Raw genomic sequence first — 21864 nt, forward strand, 5'->3', positions numbered from 1 at the left:
GCAGGTACAAGAGATGTTAAAATATTCCAAGGTTCTCATAAAAGTACAGTGAAAAATAATGTTAATATATCACAAGATTCTCATAAAAGCACAGTGAAAAATAATGTTATATATTGCATCATAATATCAGGGGATTAAAAAACAAAGTAGGTGAGCTTCTTTTTCGTTTAGAAGATTTAGAAACTGAGGGTGGGATAGATGTACTATGCCTGTCTGAACATCATATAGTCAGACATATGGAAAATGTATACGTAGGTGGATATAAGCTTTCGGCACATGTAAGTAGGGACACAATGAGAGAGGAGGGGTTGCCATATACGTTAAAATTTATCACAGTGTGAAAAATTTAGAAACTAAAAAACATGTGTACACAGCAACATACGTAAGTATGTGCCTCTGAGCTTAAACTAATTAATGGTACTTCCTATCCACAGTTACAACTGTGGATAGGTCCCCATTGGGAAAGTTTCAGCTATGTTTGAAAAACTTGGATTCTTTATTGTGCTGTCTGTCAGACATAGGGAAGCAAATTATTTTTTGTGGGGATTTCAGTGCAGGTTTTTTGAAAGAGTCTGATGGAAAGCTTGATCTGAAGTATTATTATCTCCTTTTAATTTGATGTCAGTTATTGATTTTCCTGTCCGCATCTCTTGGTCCGGCGGTAGCGATCTCGCTTCCCGAGCACGGGTCCCGGGTTCAATTCCCGTTGGGGTCAGGGCACAGTATAAAACTTTAGGAGCTGTGCTTCCCAACAGGAGAACCATGCGATTTCACCTGCCCCGAGATGAGTGGATGTTGTTGTGTCGTCTTCATCCTAATCATTTATCCTCATTACGGTTGGAGGAAGGCAACGGCAAACCACCTATTACGGCAGTGCGGGTCTCTCGCTTCGTTCCCTTACGCTCTGTCAGGAAGCATGGGACTTCATCGTCATCATTGATTTTCCTACTTTCGTGATACAGGAAAGCAGCACACTGATAGACAATGTTTTTATTGGCCAAGATAAATTTAATCAAATTTTTTCAATAAATCATATTTACTGTATTACTCTGGCAGCAAAGGTATTAACATTTTTTACGTAATGTATATCTGCAAATTCACTGCATTATTAGTAGCCTTTTAGAAGAACTTTTTATTCTTACTTTAATGTAAAATGCTGTTACTTAACAGAAGTAAGGTGTAGTTTTTACGTGTGTGTATTTAGCTCCCTCTGTATCCCAATTTTTCCTTATCGCTTGAGCCTATACGTTCGAAAAGGTGGCCTTTGTCTTTGGTATGGTGAATACCTCTGTTATGCATATATTTTATACTTTGGACTCCTGTTATGATTTTATGTAGACACGAGTCTTTACCAGTGTGCAAATACATTTGTGCATTTATTATGACATACGCTAAGTGTACTCTGGCTGCTGTCTCAAGCCATGTCTTGTGATGTTTCAGGTTTTCATATCAGTTTCATATACGTCAAGAGCCAGTCGACTTCAGCTAATGTAATTTACCGCCATATGATGTAACAAGTGAGTACGCTTACCTCACAAATATTTTTCTACTATTAATATTTTGTTATGTATGTAAAAATAGTTTCTAACGGTTCATGTACATTTTTAGGGGCCACTCCTTCTGAAGAAGGTATTTTTATAAATATCGAAACCCAGGTCAAAGGCTAAATAAATCTGTGGTTTGCAACTGGTTGGCTGATTTTTTCAACCTCTTGAAATGAATTTTACGACAAAGACTAAGAATTAGACAATACACAAATGATATTACAGAACTCTACATGATCTCTGGCTTTGACAGTTCAGTTACAATCAGGACCTCTGAACGTTGTGTCGTGGATATGTTACTGGGGAAGTTCCTTACATGCAGTTTGCATGGGAGTCCTTAAACCGTCATCAGTGGTTGCCAGAGAACCGTGAAAATATTGCTCTCGACCAACCATAAAAACAAACATGTCTGATGAGCGACACGTCATACAGTCAGAGATTCACTGGTACTTTCTTCAGAGAAGGTTTGCACATTTCTTAAGATTCTTTTGGTCATCCGCATAAACTGATGAAGATTTTTCCTGGTTCTAATATGCCCTGGATTTTACTGCGGTAACTGTCTTTCCTCATCATCACAACAACGCTATCTTCCACTACTGGGAGAATAAGAACGTTCTCACCATCGTAAATCTCTGAGAGACTGCTTTTTACCTACTATTACGTTACTGTTAATTAATTGGTTCTTAAGCAGATTTAGGTAAAAAAGGATTCCGGCTGGTATAATCGCATGGTTCTCCTGTTGGGAAGCACAGCTACTAAAGTTTTATACTGTGCTCTGTATGCCCTATTAATAATTTTGCTGTTTGGAGATACAGACGTTACTTACTTCTGTTACTTCAATACACTATACCTGCTCTTTCTGACAGGACTTGAGGGTAGCAGATGTATAAAAATCTGCTCTCAAACAAGTGGAAATGTATAAAAATTCAATCATTCAAAGCCGAAGAGAGGTGAAACTAAGTAGTGGAAGAGAGGTGAAATTAAGTAACTGTGGCATCGCACTAAAATAGTATTTGAATCTCAGTACCTGACGGGAGACTAAATCTTTTAAAATTACGTTCAGTAGAATGGTTACCCACAAAAAGACATAAAAAGTTACTACGTTGTAAAAGAGCTAGAGCCTCTGATGACAAACAGTCGAAGGCACTCTTCGAGAAACAGTGATTAATCACACCAACGGAATACTAAGAAAAGATATAACCGACACAGTATTCAACATCAGTAAAAGAAAAGGAGTAGCTACTTCAAATATGTGAAAGGTCAGTGCCATCCACTAGTCACAGCTGGCGTATACAAAACTGTACGATCAGTGTGCTTTGAACAACGAAAAAAAGCACTAGCAGCAGGCTTAGGGGACACAATGGCCGTTCAGTAGGCAACAAACATATTTGTAGTAGCAGATCACCCATGTGCCCGCCAAATACGATTCTCAAAAATAATAATTCTAGCTATTATTACGACAGAAGCAAAAAGAGGCCATAAAAATAAAAAAAACAAACAAGGGAAGCTTCAAAAGTACAGGACGTGAACTTTTCTTAGACAATTTGTGGATTTTACTATTAATTGATTCGTCGACCGTCGCACTGTTACGAGCCAACAGTTCGACTTTTTTGGTTATCTGTATCGAAAGCGTTCCAAGTTTTCGCTTCTTGAAGCAGGAAAGGCCCGAGAATCTGACCAGCTGCCTCCATACCCTGCGATGATGAATCCGTAATTAAAAGACGAAGCGACAATGGAAGTTTCAGTCTACGTCAAGCCTAGAACAACCAAAACTCCTGGAGATGAGGAAATACGATGAACGGTTATAGCTCCGCAACAAACATCCATTTCTCACGACGAAAAATAGACTAACAATAACACGATAACATTCCATAACCAACACCTATGAATGTGAGCCATCAGCTTTGGCGTGTGTGTGTTATGAAAAGCCTGCAAGCGGAAGGCAGGTACATACTTTAATTTGTCATGACATATATTACGTTACATTTTCCTGCAGCATCCACAATATTTTTTAAAGACGAATTACTTTTATCGTTGAGCTCGGAGCAAGGAAAACTTTAACGAATCACAATAAAGCATTAAGCGAAAGACAACAATCACCCAAAAACCAAATAGGATAAGAGACACCACACAGCACTCCTCTACCTCAGACAACAGACGCCTAAAATGAATAGAATTAATCTAAACGCGAAAAAGGACATGAGAAGACGACACAGAAAATAACTAAAATACTTTATAAATTGCCATAATTCAAGTAAATACTCGTATAGTCGCACAAAAATGGGAACTAACGTCAAACAAAAACTAGCAAAAGCGTATGGAAATAAACACAAGATCAAGAGTATGACCGCGAACACAAACTGTTAAGTGGTAGGAAATTTTCAAGTAAGGAGAACCATGTAGGGACATCACAAGAGCACGATCAAATGTGCCTTACACGTATTACAGACGTGGACATTGAAATGACCACTGCTGGGCTTGAAAATTAAACGGTTGAAACTGCAACACCTCAAAAAATTGCGCAGACTCCACAGACGATGACTTGAATAAATAACTCTCTTCCTAAATCCATGTAAGATTATACGGTCCCATGTTAAACGAGAACCGAAAACAATCAGATGTCAAAAGCAAAAGTTTTCAACAATAGCTACTGCTGCTGAAATAGACTTCTCTATCCCGTTACATCCACTTAGCAAAGGACTCACCTAAGAAAACCTTATATTGGGATAGCCTACAAATTCGTAACAATTAGAGCGTTTACGAAGCTTATGCCAATGAATAAACAATAACTATGACCTACAACTGACGACCACTCAAAATCATTTAGTTATTGGATAGTTAAGCGGATCAGGAAAAAAGGAATGATTGTTACACAGAATACCACGAAAATAATAAATTTAAAATAATTTTATAAGCTCAACACCGTCCGTGCAGCTGAACGTTCATATAATGATGAACTTAAGCAGACTACAAAAGGTAGAGCTCGTAAATATTGATATGGGTAGTAAAATTTACCAAATAATTGAAGCATTACCTATAACCAGATATAATGGACATTGGCTACTAGCATGTGAATGTTAACAGGTCAGAAGAAATAACATTTTCAATGCAACTTTCAAAACAACCAACCTACCTTGCCACCAAGGAGACTTGGATTTAAAGAACTCACACGTGCAGTGCAAGGTTGCATTCATTCGATGAATGCTAAAGATCAACCAGTTAGTTTGAACTCTTTGTCTTGAATCCGAAGATAGTCAGAAAACAAGACTAAACTCGACCACGAGCTGCGTTCAGACATCCTATTTTGAGCTCATGTATACAATGTGTATCATAATTAATGGCGTAAAGGCATACAGCTGAAAGAACACAATACTGCAAGTACAAAACTCTCAGTAAACATTGCTTCTAAAACGCATACTTTAAGAGGTGTGAATACGTCTCCATCTTCGATACTGTGAAACGAATCTCTTCTAATGCAAGACCTTTGCTTTCCGTGTCTTGGGACGAGGTAATATGGGACCAAAACAAGAAAAATGTCCAGTACACATGGGCTCTAAAGTGACACCTTAAGAGCCATGAGCACTTGTTCAGTAGAAGAGGTGTGTTTCACATTCGCGAAGATGAACAAGTGCTCATATCTCTTAAAGGTGTGCACTTAGAGCCTGTGTGTACAGAGACTCTTTTGCATCTAGTATCTTGCAGTCTCAGCAGTATGCGTCCACGTTATCAATTATGATACACCCTGTATGCGAGTCAAGCATAGCACACAAATCAGAAGTAAAAGAATACGGAAAAGATATCCTTTCAAGTTTACTAAATACACTCAAAAACACCAGAAGGAAACCAACAAGCATAGTAGAAAATGATCAATAATCTCGGAAAACATCCAGAACCCAGTGGTGCCAACGGTAATACGATCTGGTCGCTATCACATCATCAGTGTATTAATACAGTAAGGGCAACGACCAAAAACAGCGCCCTATTGTCAACAACGCAAGCCAATTGACAATACAGCTCACAGTTCATGCTGCATAGAGCAAGTAGTTTTCTGGGTCGGTTCACAAAAAATAGCTATAATAAACAGAACAACACACCAACAAATAAATACTGGAGTTTAATTAAGCCAGAATGGAAATTGTATCCGATCTCGGAACACAACAACTGTATGTGAGAGAACACTGAATATTACACAAAGATAATTAAAGCCCCGTTTTACAGGATTATATTGACAACCTTGCCGCACACTAGCGAAATCAACGCGAACGAAGGCCAAACCTAGGCACAAATTTACCACTCAACATTCGTCCTAATAACTGATTAAATGAAGAATTTTTTTTTTTTCATATGCAAAGACGGACAGCAGGACCGAAGCTCGGAAGCCACGCCTGCCAAAACAATTTTTTTGTGAGTGTAAGGAAGGGTTGAAGAGGAGGAAGCAGGCTTTGTACGTGAAACTCACAAAATAAAAAAAATAAAATGAAATCGGTAAAGTGACGGCCGGCGAAAATCAGGAAATCGATGTCAGGATGCTTGCTGCGATAAGTGACAAATCTCACACAAAGCCCTGATTTCTTTTTTCATATGTACGTCAATAAGAGCAGTAGGTAACAAGAAAACTAACTAAAGAAGTAAAAATTTAAAATAAAAAAGATTTTTCATTCACTGGGGTGAAAAATTCACATCTTTTTCAAAACTATTATTATAAAACACAATAATGAATTCATGGCTAATTGGAGGCAGCGTCTGTTTTGCTTTCACATCGAATTAAACAACTATAGTCATAAACACACAGCAAAATTATGGTGTGTACTAAATCTTCTGATAGTCTATCAAAAATCATATCATAGTTAAATAAGTGGAACTGAAAAAAGAAACGGCATTACAGGAATAGGTAAACTGGGAACACGCCAAATATAATTCAATTCCCTGAAAAAATAATAAAGAAAGCTACGACAGCCTGAGCCTTACGACTTAACTGCAAGGCCCATTTTTGGTAACGATCAAAATATTATCAAAATACCGTAGTAATGTCGCAGGCGAATTTATTACTAAAAAGACTGCACTGCTGTCTCATATGTACTGCAGGTTATTTAAACAAAATTTTGAGGAAAGATGAATTATGTCATGTTTGTAATGACCTTTACTTGACAGTTTCTCTTCCCAGGTCGAATGAATACATTGAAATAACTTTTGATTCATATTCAAAGCAATATTTTAAAATTAATTTCAGCAAGGAGTTCTTAAGATCTGGCGATACATTACAAGCAAAGGCATTCACCTTGCCGACCCAACCCCAGACGAAATAGCATAATTTATTTGCTAAAACGCTAATCTACAACAATCTAGCCAAGCTACACACAATTCTATAATGTAATAGTATAATTACATATTTACAAGGTAGTATAATTCCGCAAGTTGTAAAATACCATTACTAATGGCTGTTGAATCAGCAACAAGGTCGGCGGAGGTGATAACGTATGGGGTCCCGCCGCGTGGCTTGAGGCAGGTCGGTTGGAAGCTGACAGGGCGATGCCGTAGCAGTGACTGACAGGTTCGCGTAATCTCGCGTACCTGCATGCTGCTCTGCACGTAACTGAAACGGCGCACGCGTCAGTTTGGGTCGAGTGCTGACTTAACTGACCAAACATGAAACTGCGGTTATCTCACATCAGCAAGTCTTATCCGCAGCTAATACTGCAAGCTTGCTTCAGTGGACTTCAGACTACGCGGGTGTCCTTGGTAGTAGAAAGCAATGCAGATGAATGATACTTAATTGCAGCATGCTCAAGAAAATCGATATACCTGTTTTGTGTGTCTGTAGTGTATTCAGTCAGGCAGTCTCTGAATATATGAAGCCTGTCAGTTGCTGACATACAGTCATAAGTATGTGGTGACTAGATCGAGAGAGCGTCAAAACGAGAGAGACGTGAGTGCGAGGAAGAACAGAGCAAGTACTTACCGCCTATACCAGGGGACAGAAGGATAAGTCCAAGTTCTGGAAGAGAAGAGGAACTGGGGCTGACAATTAACTAAGACCTATTTATGTGAGCATTTTCCGGTCGCTTCTACAAGAAATTGTGTCACTCAAAAATAACTTCCACAAATAATGTGCCTTGTGCTCTATGTGTTCACTAAGAGAGGACCAGACGAAGCAGCGAATGGGGAAGCAGTACTGTTATTGACACGGTACTGTCAGAAAGGTAAACACTTCTTCAATCGCAGCATGACAGAGGACGATACATTGGTATTGCATGTCACTATGGGGAAAAAAATCAGAGTCCGTGGAGAGAAGGCATGCTACTTCGGCACAGAATACCAAAACCAGACCGGTTGGGAGGAGGACGTTAAGGTGGGCGGACTTCTTTGTGATAATTGAGAGTGGGCAACGTGCCTGTATTGGATTCTTGTTCTCACCCTTATCTACAGTAATCCAAACAGAATATCATACATTCAGCAGAAGCAATCTAGACTGAACAGTTAGACGTAGGATACAAAAAGCATACTTTGCGAAAGAAAGACGAACGTGCAAGCAAATAACGAAAACATTTGCTCCCTAACAGTCATACACACTTAAACCCATTGAGCATGGGTAGTATGAATCATCAGTTATCAGTTCCACCGGCGGAGGAATGGAATGATTTTCATACACCCAGGCGAGCATGTAAGAAGCCTCACTCCTCCACATATTTGACGTATTTCTATCAATTTCATGTATTTTCCATCAATTTTTACAATTTTACCAATTTTTCCGCAATTTCAACGCATTTTATCGAATTACTGGACGTCCTTATCCCCACTCTCGACGACTTGTCACGTCATGTGCGTACGAAACGGAGGTTTCCTTGCCTTCAATTACCTAGTTTCAACTACTTTTCGTCAACCAACTACCAACCATCCAAAACAAAAAAAATCCACACAGATCATCTTAAATAACGAAATTTTTTGGATTTTTATCACGGATAATCTCCCTCTCTCCCCCGGACACCTTGCACACAAAATAGCACTTTGGGTTAGGAGTTTACAATTGGATTGGAAGTACAACATAAAAGGAGGCTTGACAGATAAACATCCCACGGTGTGAACTAAGCTGCTCCCGCAACTCATAGGGTGGTTGAAATAAAAGACAGAGGCGGTGTTTCTTATTGACAGAAATGTGGAAGACATCACAACACATGAAAACTGAAAGGATTTGCAGCATTGTGGAGCCTTACCAAACAGCTGTCCGAAGGTAATGACCTCTCCATTTAATCTCATCTTCCACAGTGATGGGGTAGCAAATGTCTCACTGTTCCGTTTTCGAAAAGGCCAAGAGGTTGGTGGTGCACATCGCAGCCAGGTTTATGATCACTGTCTCGGTGTCCTAGGTGGTGGTCAACCTGAACTCCAAATATTCGGACACTGCGTCTTTCATTTTTATGGCTTACTATGCATAACCTCATGTGGAACAAGGGGGAATCCTGCAAGATTTAAACCCACAGAGTACGGATAGTATGAACCATCAGTTTTCGATCTCATTGTGATAATTCTCTACCTAGTCAGTGACGGGTGAAGGTCTAGACAAATGGTTCAAATAGCTCTGAGCACTATGCGACTTAACATCTGAGGTTATCTGTCACCTAGAACTTAGAACTACTTAAACGTAACTAACCTAAGGACATCACACATATCCATGGCCGAGGTAGGATTCGAACCTGCGGCCGTAGCGGTCGCGTGGTTCCAGACTGAAGCGCCTGAAACCGCTCGCCCACAACGGCCAGCCGAAGGATTAGACAGTCTTCCAATTAATGGAACAGCGCTGCTGGAACATGATACATGATGGGCTTTCGAGAGAATTAGCACGAGTCTGTGACTTGGCGAAGGACATCTCTTTCTTGTCGAAATCAGGTGTACTCAAGCATTGTACATCGAAGACTGGAGGATTCGTGAGAATACGGTAGGTAAGCGATATCCTGACGAAAGCGGAGTTGAGAGGTGAGTTCTGCACCGTTTCTTCTACGAACTGCGGCCGAACATGATACAACCTCTCACATACGTCTCGCAAAGTCACTGCAGTGAGAAAAATAGGGGCTAATACGAAGTTTTTTAACGAAAGTCTATCAGCAGCGGATGTTCCACATTTTGTTTTCTCGATAAATAAGAGACAACATTCTCCTGTGAGCTTTGCGTGTCTTTAAATGGTTGGGCTATCATCTTAATAGGTAAACTTACCTCTGAATCTATATGTGTGGGAAGCAAACCATCACAGGCTGCGTGGCGGAGGGTACGCTGAACCACTGCTAGTCACTTCCTTTCCCATTCCACTCGCAAATAGAGTGAGGAAAAGGACTGTCGATATACCCCTGTACGAGCCTTAATTTATCGTGTCTTATCGTCGTAGTCATTACACGAAATGAATGCTAGTGGCGGTAGAATCCTTCTGCAGTTAGCTTCAAATATTGGTTCGCAATAGTGATCCTTGAACAGAACATTGCATTCACTCCCGGAATTCCCATTTGAGTTAGCTGGCTAGCGCAATCCGACTACGAGAAAAAAAATTATTCATGCACAGGGGCTCTCATGCTCAATTTAATTAATTAGTCAACCAGTTTGATATCAATGGTGTGCTACTAGGCGGGTGGAAGCGAGGGTATGAGTACACTGATATGATTCTTGAGTTGTAGCGGTCATCAGGCGTTTTTTAATGGCAGCGATATGTTTTAACGAAATTTTAATCTCCCACCTACACAGGGAGAGAGGACCATCGTAATAAATTCGGCTATATTAGCGAATTTATAAAGTGATATGAAGTTTTAACCTGATATTTACAACTCCTCTGTGCTGCTCCCTTAACAGACTTCATAGGTGACAGGGCATCTGGCTAATTAAGAGTGTTCGAAAGCGAGGAGGCATTCTGTGACAGAGGTAGAGTATGCTCTTAGCACTCCATCATGATCCAAAAATGAGTCAATATTCTAGTCTTTTGATGCAGAACGTAAAAGATATTAAGCTGATAGGAACAGATCTTTTTACCTGATAAGAGAAAACTTAGAGGACATATATCCTATGCCATACAGTTATTCAGGAGCTTCACAACAAGTAACAATACTTCAGAGGTGTGAAAACGCTTGTGTGCCCGATTTCTGCTGTCTTCGAAAATAAGTTGCATAAATGGGAGGAATCTACATTTCGCTTGAGAAATTCGAGGTGTATGGACAACATCATCCTCGTATCGAATTGGTAAAGTGGATTTTTTAAACTGAAGAGTCTATGTCACGGCGGAATTGCAGTTAGAACCATACATGCAAGCCGCGCCTGCTTGTCTCGCAGTATCTGTGGCCAGCGACCGACTGGAAACCACAGCTTAGCCCTGCGCGAGCATTGGGTACACCTTCCTTTCCGGCAGTTGAGCACACATTAATCGTTTTTCGCCATTTCCAGAGACAAGGTGGTGGTAGTGCGGGGTCTTTGTGTTCTCAAACGTACTTGTATACAAGACCTCAGATACATTTAGCGCTATGACCTATTTGTGGTGCAAATTTAATTACTTGATTTGCATAATGTCTGTATGTGATTCTCAAACGTTGAAAATATGTTTTATTACAAAGAAGGATCATCATCAGGTGGTGGTCAATGTTTTAAGTGATCTATTTGACTCCTGTAACTTCTTAACCATTTAATTTGATAGTGCAACTGGACGATTTCCCACAATTTTCGATACTGCAATTGCGCGAGCTCTTCCTTTGTCCCTAGTGTTAGCCAATAGGAACACAGTATACTGAGGAGCGATCAAAACCTTTATCTGTATGTTTGGAGATCTTGTTGGCCGGCCGAGGTGGCCGTGCGGTTCTAGGCGCTACAATCTGGAACCGCGCGACCGCTACGGCCGCTGGTTAGAATCCTGGCTCGGGCATGGATGTGTGTGGTATCCTTAGGTTGATTAGGTTTAACTAGTTCCAAGTTCTAGGGGACTGATGACCTCAGAAGTTAAGTCCCATAGTGCTCACAGCAATTTTTTTTTTTTTTTTTTTTTTTTTTTTTGAGATGTTGGTTCACACACAAAGAGGAAGTAGCCATTTGGGACAGAGCAGAGGTAGTTTTCCAAGTATTAAATATCAAAGGACGTCGACTTCTACTCCACAGCCGCTGGACTGTCCAGGTGGCAACGATCAAAGATCCCTCTGGGTGGGTGAATAGTATGTGTTTGGCTGCCTCTGTGATTGCGTGGGATACGAGCTATGTGTGGTGGAGGGTGCTTGTGCTCACAAACATCTCTGTGTACAAGGCCCCAGATATATGACCAGTGTTTTTGAAATTTAATTACTTGAATTGCTTTCGTCTGTCTATGCACATGGGGCTGGACTATGTCACTCCATGTGATGTGTGTGATCACTGGTCAGCAGTTCCCACCAATGTCACTTGAAGCACTGGGGTTTCTTGCTAGCTGTTTGCGGGCCTGGGTACAAGGTCTCTGGACACCATGGGAAGCAGATATGTTGTCACAATGGCCATAGCAAAGTGCAGAAAAGAAATTATTATTCTAGCACTGTGCATCTGCTCGGAGCTATTAATGGATGCATGTTTTATAGAGCCTATTTACAGTATACGTGTTAGGAAGGGTTTTCGGGATCTTTGTGGAATGTTTAGGTCTTTATTAGCGATGATTTTTGTGATATGTTATACCTATCACCACACTGTAGCACTGCAATCAGAGCAGGACATCACATCTGATGTTTGTGGCAGCGGAAAGCTAGTGCTTCTTACACCTCTTACCTGTCAGCACAGCCACACAAACGGTTGCCATCACTGATGCTTCATTCAGGCATTTGTACAACTTCCGGTCTGCAGGCCACACAAGCCAACCCTGTGTACGGGCCTCTCTCCAGAGGTACACGCACAGGAATATATTAGGCGACCGGCACGGCTGGAGTTCCTGGCATTTCTGCTCTGCAGTCAGTGTGAAGACGTGATTGGATATGGGTTGTAGTGGTGGAGAAGGGTGCTTGTGTAATCATGCGTCAGTGCATATAAGAACTTGGATAGATGATCAGTGTTTTCCCCTCGAATTGGAATATTCCTACTGTGAATCAATTTCCCGCCAAATATGCAAGCGAACAGTCAAAAGTGCCTCAATATTTCCAGGGAACTGATGGGTTGTGGGATTTTTGCAGTAAGGATTTTGATCTAACTGCACCAGCATCCACCAAAAGGATGTGGGTTACGTCATAAGAGTGGAGGTACTGCAACTGAATTATTTCCCATGGGGAGGAACCTTGTCTCCCACAAAATGATTAAATAAAGAATATGCATGATGTTGACTTGAACTTTGTGTCATGAGATCCTTCTTCTCCAGCATAGACTGAAGCTTTTCCCCACCAATTTCCAAATGAACGAGTGGAGAGGTGAAGTGGGGAAGGGGAGAAGAGGTGTGGGGGATTTCCTTGGAGGGCGAAAAGTGGCTCACAGATGGGTGGGGGAGGAGGAGGGGGAGAGGATTGGGGTAGGGGGGGGCGGGTCTCAGGAGGACATATTATCTCAAGAGGGTCATAAATTAATTAGCTTAACAGTAGGTATCTCCAGGGAGTCACAAACCACTTAGCAGAACAATAGGTTAAGTGGAGGTGGAGGGGTAGTTTAATCGATAAATTTAATTAATTAGCATCTCAATTTGATATCAAAAGTACACCAAAATGAACATTACCCTGCTACTCACATTTTGCTCTTCACAAGTCTTCATACTCTTTGTTTCCACTGTGTTTTAATTATTTGACTGAAACTCCACATCTGCAATGTGGTGGCAAATAAGGCAAGAACACGAGGATGACACAGTAACTGCTTTGTGAAATGTAACTCTGTTAAGAACTGACCATCGAAACGCCTAATTTCAAGTAAATGCTTACTTTTTTGTCAAATAATAGTTCATGTGTGACTCTTGTGAAGCTGCTTGTCATAACTCTGTGCTGCACTGTATTGTTTGTTAGCGACTTGTGCATCTGTAGTCTTGAGGTGACAAATACTGAGTTTTACTGGTATAAGATTCTGAAGGATGGTAGAACAGACATATCCATATTCGAAAATCATTTTAATTTGGTTTATCCTTACAAGCTGTGGTAATCTCCTTGTAAGTTGAAAATGGAAATGTGGTAGAATGCATTGTTTGATAATAACCGACAGGAAAAGTCATTGTCTATCAACTACATTGTCCGTTACTGACATACGATAGATGCTACTACAATCGTAAGAGAGATTGGAACAAAAATACTCATAAGCAGACATACTTAACATGACAGCTGCAAGATATTTCTTAACAGGGCCATACAAAAATTATCTTTAAAATAAAAAAATAAATACCTTTGTGCTACCACCACTAATGTATTAATAATAATAATAAAATTATTGTACCTTCTAAATCACATATCATTAAAAAAACTTCCGTGAAATTACTGAATTTTCGGATACAATAGTTTTCAAGGAATAAGTACCTACTAGTGCTTTATTTATATGATAAAGCATTTATTAATCAAAACCAAAATGAGGAAAAACTTCTTTATTACATTTAGTCCTACATGGGAGCCAGTCTGAACTCATTAATCTCAGTAACGATCGCAGAAACTGATTATAACGCTTCCAGCACCACAATATTCACAAAACAAGGAACCGTATCTGCTTCATTGCATCTTCAGTTAAAACTAACTTTTAATTAGTCAATTAAATTTTAAACCATTTTCTCAAGTAAAATGACGCACGCGTGATTAATGAACAGACTGTGGGATGCACAACTAGAATACGTTAGCCACTGTCTTTTTCCCGCCTGATTGTGCAGGGCGCACGATCTTGATAGGGTAGCAATATCTGCCAACGTTCGCAGCATTAAATTAATTCTTTAGTTTACTTCTGCAGTCAATTATGAATGACTGGAATTGTAATTATATAGCTGTCAGTAAGAGTACATTCTTCACCACTGTCAGACTGTTTACCTAATCAATTACACATCAAACATTAATACTGGACGTTTTGCATTGTGCCGTCAAATCTGAGACGGGATTTCCTACGATCTGTGTCGTCGTTCAAGGACAATTTAACCTACTCACATTGCTTTCCCACACTCCCATTTCATATGGTCTGACCATCGTCACTTATGAAGTGAGTAATCTGCCTTTCCTGCAGACTTGCATAGTTTTAACAGTGTGTGCGGTTCTCACATTATCAGAATCATGGCAGGCAAAGTATTGCGTTAATCGGTATGCACGAAGAAAAAATATTTCTGTCAGGTCTCTACGCGCAGCTTTAAAACGGACCGTTACGCGAAACAAAGTCATTTCTGTACTCAGCGTAAGGTGTACATCAAACGAAAGAAACAAAAATGTGTTGGAATTGTTGCTAGTTCATTTTGTACCGGTCTATACACTGAAAACCAAGCCAAGCGTGAGAAGCACATGTAAGATGATCACATCGCCATCGACCTCCGAAATTAAGAACTAACGACCGGTCTGGGGTAAAGCGTAATTACAAGAGAAGGAGGTTCCAGGCGTTGGCGACCACGCCCGCACACGTGAAGGGACCATTCCCATTCCTTCGATTATGTCCCACTATTACATTAAATAGAGTCTATTGACAGGACAGCTATCATAAAATATTCGTTCATTAAAAATTCAAGATCGAAAAATTAAACGAACTTCGTTCAAATAGCGCAGAAAGTCTTCTAACTACGCAAATATTTCTGAAAATACGCTTTCGAAAATTTTTGTGTTTCACAAAGTGATATCAGGAATGAATATCATTACGTAAAGTAAAACTAACAGCGGCACAAATATTGATTACCACTGTACATCAATGACACAAAATCAGTGTTTAGACTACCCAGAACGATCTACTCAGTCAGATAGCATTCACGGGGTTTGAAGAGATATCTACTTAACTTCCGCCATATTACTCCGACAGAGTATACTAAAATTAGTAAGACGCCACCTAACGTCATTTGCTTATCAATCGTGTCCCGTCCATCCGCAGCCAGTGATGTGTCTGGAGAGTCACCGCGAGGCGTGATCAGTACCTACCTGTATAGTTGCGACGAAATCCCGTGCTGTTTTGGACAGCATGGAATGGAGTGGTCTTGTTCGAAAACGACCGGTCGCACAAGTTGAAGGAGGGTAACTTACATATCTATAAATTCTCCATGGAGTCAGTTCCTGCTATACTTAACCTTGATCGTGCGAAACATGTTGAAATGTGCTCCCACTGCAACACAGGGAAGTAAAAAAAAGGAAGTCGAATATTCGGAGACATGGTATGAATTTTTGATACAAGACAAGTAAGTCCATTATTCAATGGTCTGAAATGTACAATTTCTGACATCTGGACTACGGCTCATCACGCTCCATCCGTAGCAATCCATCCCTCCGACCTTGATCGTAAGTGACCAAGCACTCTTTGAAGCAAGGTAGGCACTGCATTAATCAGAAAGTACTGACTACAAGCATAGTTTAATCTCTGTGATAGCACATATGGTCGTATTAATCTATCGCCACGAACACCTGCCCTTATCTGAAATGAGAAACGGTGCCGACGCCTTCTTTATGGAGTTTCGTGGTAATTTTCATGGTTTTCATGATAATTCATAACCCAACGTTTTGTGAAACACTCCTCGTCAGTAAATAAAATCTTAAGATCTAAGGAGTGGATTTGCAGCACACTTTTACAAGAACTATTGACAGTACTGCCGTCTACCACAAAACTTCCGTCTACGATGGAGATCTTGTGGCCTGGACACGATTAAGACGGTATGGATAGAGTAACCGTTCAGGAAGTACTGCTCAGACATGAAGATTACTCATGCCTTGCCCTGCTGCTCATTGGCGCACACTGTTTCTGGGAGATTCGTCCGCTAAATGTAGAACATGCTTCACCATCTCCGGCGTGCGGACTTAGCGACATCTATCACTTATCTTTCGAGCTGAAAGAGAACATGTATCACTAAGACAGACATGTTGGCCGAACAGCTTATGAGAAACTACTCTGCGACATGGATATTTTTCAGTGTAGAAGGCACGAACTCAAAAGCACCTCCATTTGCTAAACCATACCAAAAAAATAGTATCCGCCATATCACTTGTATAGTAGAAGACTTCAATTGCTACAAAGTGGTAGAAAAAGTAGGAATCATTTGTATGTGCAACCGTGACAGCAACAATAAACACAAAAGTGAAGTCATTTCTGGAAGCGGTACATTCCCTTAGTTTCAAGCTATTTACTGTACAATCCACTAACACAAATGAAACTACAACACAATTCAAACGACACAACTGGCTCAAACTACTTAATGATGAGGCCAGTGGCGGATTCAGAAAAACCTCAAAGACGGGGCGCTAAAGATATTTTTGAGCCACCTTTACTTCTACCGTTATAAAAAAATAATCAAGTCACACGCAAAGTTTAATTCTCGAATAAACACTTTATTCGCACTGAAAAATGCAACACTAGTACACTTTGCACTAAAACACACACGGTCACACTCCGCGTATTTCTAATATCACTAAGCACAACACTGACTGAAGCCTGTGGTAATAGCCATTAATTGCAGCTGTTCACTTTTTATCACTTCCAAGTTATCGCTACGATTGTAGCTTTCAAACTGACTACCTGGCAGCGACTCTGCTCCCCTTATATACAGTATGTGGCTCGGTTGTTTCGAGAACATTCGCTGCCAGAATGTTCGCTTCAAGACTTTTAAGGAGTGTGAACAAATACCTACTGTGAAAGCGACAAGCCAATATGTACCTTACGACGTATAATATAAGGGCGAGTTTCCAATGATGACGTCTTCCGGCATTTTATGTGTGTGGAACTTTTACTGTCGATTCCGTTACTTTCTAGTGCATTCGATAGAGGGCCTATATAGCAATAATACGTTTTTAGGAATCTTCTCGAAAGTCAATATTACCGGAGATATACGCATCAATAGTTTCCCATACCTAACTCGTATTACGAGTTAGGTATGGGAAACTATTGTTACGAGTCTCGTAACAATATTTTTACTGAGAAAGTACTATGAATTACTATTATTAATACCACACAACCAACTGACCACTCTTACTCTTGACTAATCTTCACACTTGCACTTGCTACAACTAGGACGTTTCGCTTATTCATTCTCCAATCTTAATATTTCTGCTTCTGAATGTAAAACTAGCTTCATATTAGGCGAATAGTCCGTATTTATAAGGACTATCGAAGGTTACTGTATAATAAAACAGTAGAGTATTCGCGACTTTTCTCGAACAAACGCCACACAAAATAACGTCTCGAGATCACTAGAAATCGAGATCACACTCTTTTCGCAGGTATGTGTCAGCTATCTATGTGCCAGACAGAAACGTATAAAACACGATGACGCGGACGCGCGCGCTACTTAGGAAAGTATTAATACTCGATAACTCTTATTCAGTCGAGCCGACTGACGAAAGAACCGATTAGCGTGCAGGCTGACGGGCAGGGCGGGGCGGATGGCAATGCGGGCGCCACGCAATGGGGAGGGGGGGGGGGGGGGGAGGCGCCCCCCCCCCCCATATGTATCCACCACTGGCTGAGGCTAATGTCTACGTAGAGAACTGTGATTTAGAAAGGTATACAAAATCTGTCTTGATCCTATTGACGGAGCATCAGTGCACCTACTGTACTCTTTCAGCCCATTCCATGAGCAAATGCTCAGATCTGAGAAAATACGCGTTTTCGGATCCATATTTACTGGGCTTGGTTTTTCTAGTTTCGGTGAGTACTAACTCCTCTCAAAACATTCGACATTTTCTTTAACACCCTTTGTAGTTTAAAGCATATACAACCATTAGTACAGACCAGTAAACCCACGAGTATTGAAAGTATCGAACTCCCATGTATAAAGCAGCTACAAATGCCTGATTACTTACAGATGAGTTAGTGTGTAGATACGTGACGTACGAGAGAAAAAGTTTGTAAAAGGTTTGAAATAATGTTTTAAGTTTGTTGAAAACCGTTAAGTGCTCTCATTTTCAAACACTGGATAAATGTAGGCTGGTTATACATGAAGGTAATGTCCGTTCCCGAAAGAACAGATACCATTGACGACCGTGCAGCTTCTCTGGAATGAAATGATAATTAAATCAACACCCTAGCTGCAAACAGGCGTTGATATACATCGTTGGGGACATGTTGAAACTGTGTCCCCGACCGGGACTCGAACCCGGGATCTCCTGCTTACACGGCAGACGCTCTATCCATCTGAGCCACCGCGGGCACAGAGGATAGTGCGCCTGCAGGGACTTATCCCTTGCACGATCCCCGTGAGCTCTGCATTCCCAACATGTCCACACCACTACATTCGCAGTGCGCCTAATAGATGTTTGCCCATCACACTCACTACTCATGACAGATTAATCTACCAAGTCCCAATGATGTATATCAACGCCTGTTGGCAGCTAGGGTGCCGATTTAATTATCATTTCATTCCAGAGAAACTGCACGGTCATCAATGGTATCTGTTCTTTCGGGAACAGATACTACCTTCCTATATAATTAAAATATGGCTACCCGGCCATTGACCGTCTTGTGTGAACGCACACGGTATGCCCCAACTCGTACGGGACTTGGTAGATTAATCTGACACGAGTAATGATTGTGATGGGCAAATATCTATTAGGCGCACTGAGAATGTAGTGGGAATGTAGATCTCACGGGGATCGTGCAAGGGATATGTCCCTGCAGGCGCACTATCCTCTGTGAGCTCGGTGGCTCAGATGGATAGAGCGTCTGCCATGAAAATAGGAGATCCCGGGTTCGTGTCCCGGTCGGGGACACATTTTCAACATGTTCCCAATGATGTATATCAACGCCTGTTTGCAGTAGGCTGGTTAATTTGCGTTCCATTTTAAGCAAAAGCTAGTTTTTCATTCATCTCAATGTTAATGACGCCGTATTTCCTCAACTATGTGGCGTTCATTGGTACAATTTTACAGGTACAGACAATCGTATATGCGGGTACTATCTGCCCACCCCCGCGCAGGAATGTCTCACAGCAGACGAGTGTAACTTCAATATTTGCGTGGTAGGGTAATTACGATGTACGCGTACGTGAAGAAAGTTTTTGCGCAGCAATCGCTGACATAGTGTAACTGAGGCAGAATAAGGGGAACCAGCCCGCATTCGCCGAGGCAGATGGAAAACCGCCTTAAAAACCATCCACAGACTGGCCGGCACACCGGACCTCGACACTAATCCGCCGGGCGGATTCGTGCCGGGGACCGTCACGGCTAAATGGGCGGGCCATATGCAGTAAGTAATAACATTTTTGCGTTCATCATTTCGTGAGGCGGGAGGGGTGGGGGGTGTTTGCGAGAGAAATTTCATAAAGGTTTGAAACTATGTTTATAATTTGTTGGAAGTCGCTAAGTGCTCTCATTTTCAAATAGTATAATAGTGAGGGTAATTTCACGTAGTGAGCTACATTGCCTCAAAACATACAGACAATTTCTAACTGTATTATTTGTGTTACTGTGTTAAATCTATAATATACGACAATACAACTCAATAAGTAGTTTGTGAGAGCATTTATATTTTTAAATTCGGTCGACAATTATATGAAATATTGAATTTTTTTAATTTTTTTTTTTTTAATCCTGGGAACAGATAGACAACTTGCAACTGAAACCATGAACTTCGTTAGTCGGTTATTAATACAGATAGAACGTCATAATTATGTATAAATTGAAATGATCGCTTTTTTTTATTTCTTAGCAGAGTACACGTTGCGGTGCTTATCATTTGAGACAAGTTAAAATTGTATGACATAGTGGGACTCGAACCTTGATCCCTTGCCTTTCGCGGGCAATGTGCTACTGATTTCCGTTTCTTTTATAATTGTTTGCTTGCTTGTGCGTGTGTGTGTGTGTGTGTGTGTGTGTGTGTGTGTGTGTGTGTGTGTGTGTGTGTGCAAACAGTCTGGACTAATCCTTTCCACTGTACACCCACCACGACAGTTACCTGTAGGCTAAAATGTTATCTCAGTAGCCCCGAGGCTATGGAAATGTTAAGTCACTCTTGCCTATTCCGCCCATAGCTTTTGGTAGCACTTTTGGCGAAGAGAAATGTCGACTCTAGATGTTTCTTAAGGGCATACTCGAGTGTTTATCAGCACAAATAAAATGTTCCCTTCATCGAGATTTTGTCTCCACCTCTTGGCTGGATACGCAGTGGTTCCCACTTAGTTTTCCTCGTGAACGGCTCTCTGGCTCTGGTTATCTCTGGGCTCATCTTGAACCTTGACTCAGTTCCTACGTTGCGTCCGCTAAGTCTGCCAGTAATTAGATCTGCTTCTAAGCAATGCAGGCAACACAAGAAGAGTCTCTTCAAGCTACGCCTTTTCCGCTAATGTTATATATCGCCGTTCATGTATCTTCACAAACTTTAAATGAAGCCTATATGGTTCTATAATACCACTGACCAGGAAACGGTGTTGCGTGGTAGTCTTTTCTCTTGTAGTAACACTCAACATAGTGCACGCTTGCAGAATTAAAAAAAAAATGCCCTAAATTTTGCCATTTGTGGCATCCGGAAATATGTCTGAGTGTAAAAACAAAGTCTAGAAGTTTCTAAATGGTAGCTTTTACACTCATGGGCTAATCTTGTTTCCTTGGTGGATAGGTTATATTATTTTCTCTGTGACGTTGTCTAAAACTTAGATGCAGTTTCACTGTTCAGTTCTTGTTTAATAACGTTTCCTACTAAATTCTGTTCGTATAAAAGTATCATTCCTTTCAACCCAGATCACGCATAGGAAATACTGGCTCGCACCGCTTGTTAAGCTGCTGAGATTTCAGAATCTCTATACTTACTTACTCACTGGTCATACCGGACTAGAGAGTCCATTACCGCAACAACGTATTTTCGCCATCTGTCCCTGTCTTGGGGTACTTCCGTCCATTCACCTTCAATACCTAGGCTCCTCAAGTCAGCCTTCACATTGTCCTCCCATCTACGCCTCGGTCTCCCCACAGGACGTTTTCCTTCTAGGTGCCCTACCAGTGCTCTGCGCGCTGCCCTGCCCTCATCCATTCGAGCTATGTGACCCGCCCATCGCAGCCTACGTGATTTAATAACACTGATTATGTCAGGGCTTGAACAGAGTTCGTGAACCTCTTAGTTATGCACTTTTCGCCACTCTCCGCTAATGTCATCCCTTTTTGCTCCGAAAATTTTCCTCAAAATTTTATTTTCAAATACTCGAAGCGGCTTTTCACTTTGCACAGTGAGAGACCAAGTCTCACACCCACAGAGCATAACTGGTAGAATAATAGTTTTGTATATTCTAATCTTT

General features: G+C 41.0%; 1 non-coding gene across 1 annotated transcript; it reads right to left on the reverse strand.

Annotated features, from left to right (window-relative positions):
• Positions 1-18713: 18713 nt before the first annotated feature.
• Trnat-ugu lies at positions 18714-18789 on the reverse strand. The gene has a single exon. It is a non-coding gene; the product is annotated as a tRNA-Thr (tRNA).
• Between the last annotated feature and the right edge of the window lie 3075 nt (positions 18790-21864).

The sequence above is a fragment of the Schistocerca americana genome, chromosome 1, assembly GCF_021461395.2.
Source record: "Schistocerca americana isolate TAMUIC-IGC-003095 chromosome 1, iqSchAmer2.1, whole genome shotgun sequence".
Lineage (NCBI taxonomy): Eukaryota > Metazoa > Arthropoda > Insecta > Orthoptera > Acrididae > Schistocerca > Schistocerca americana.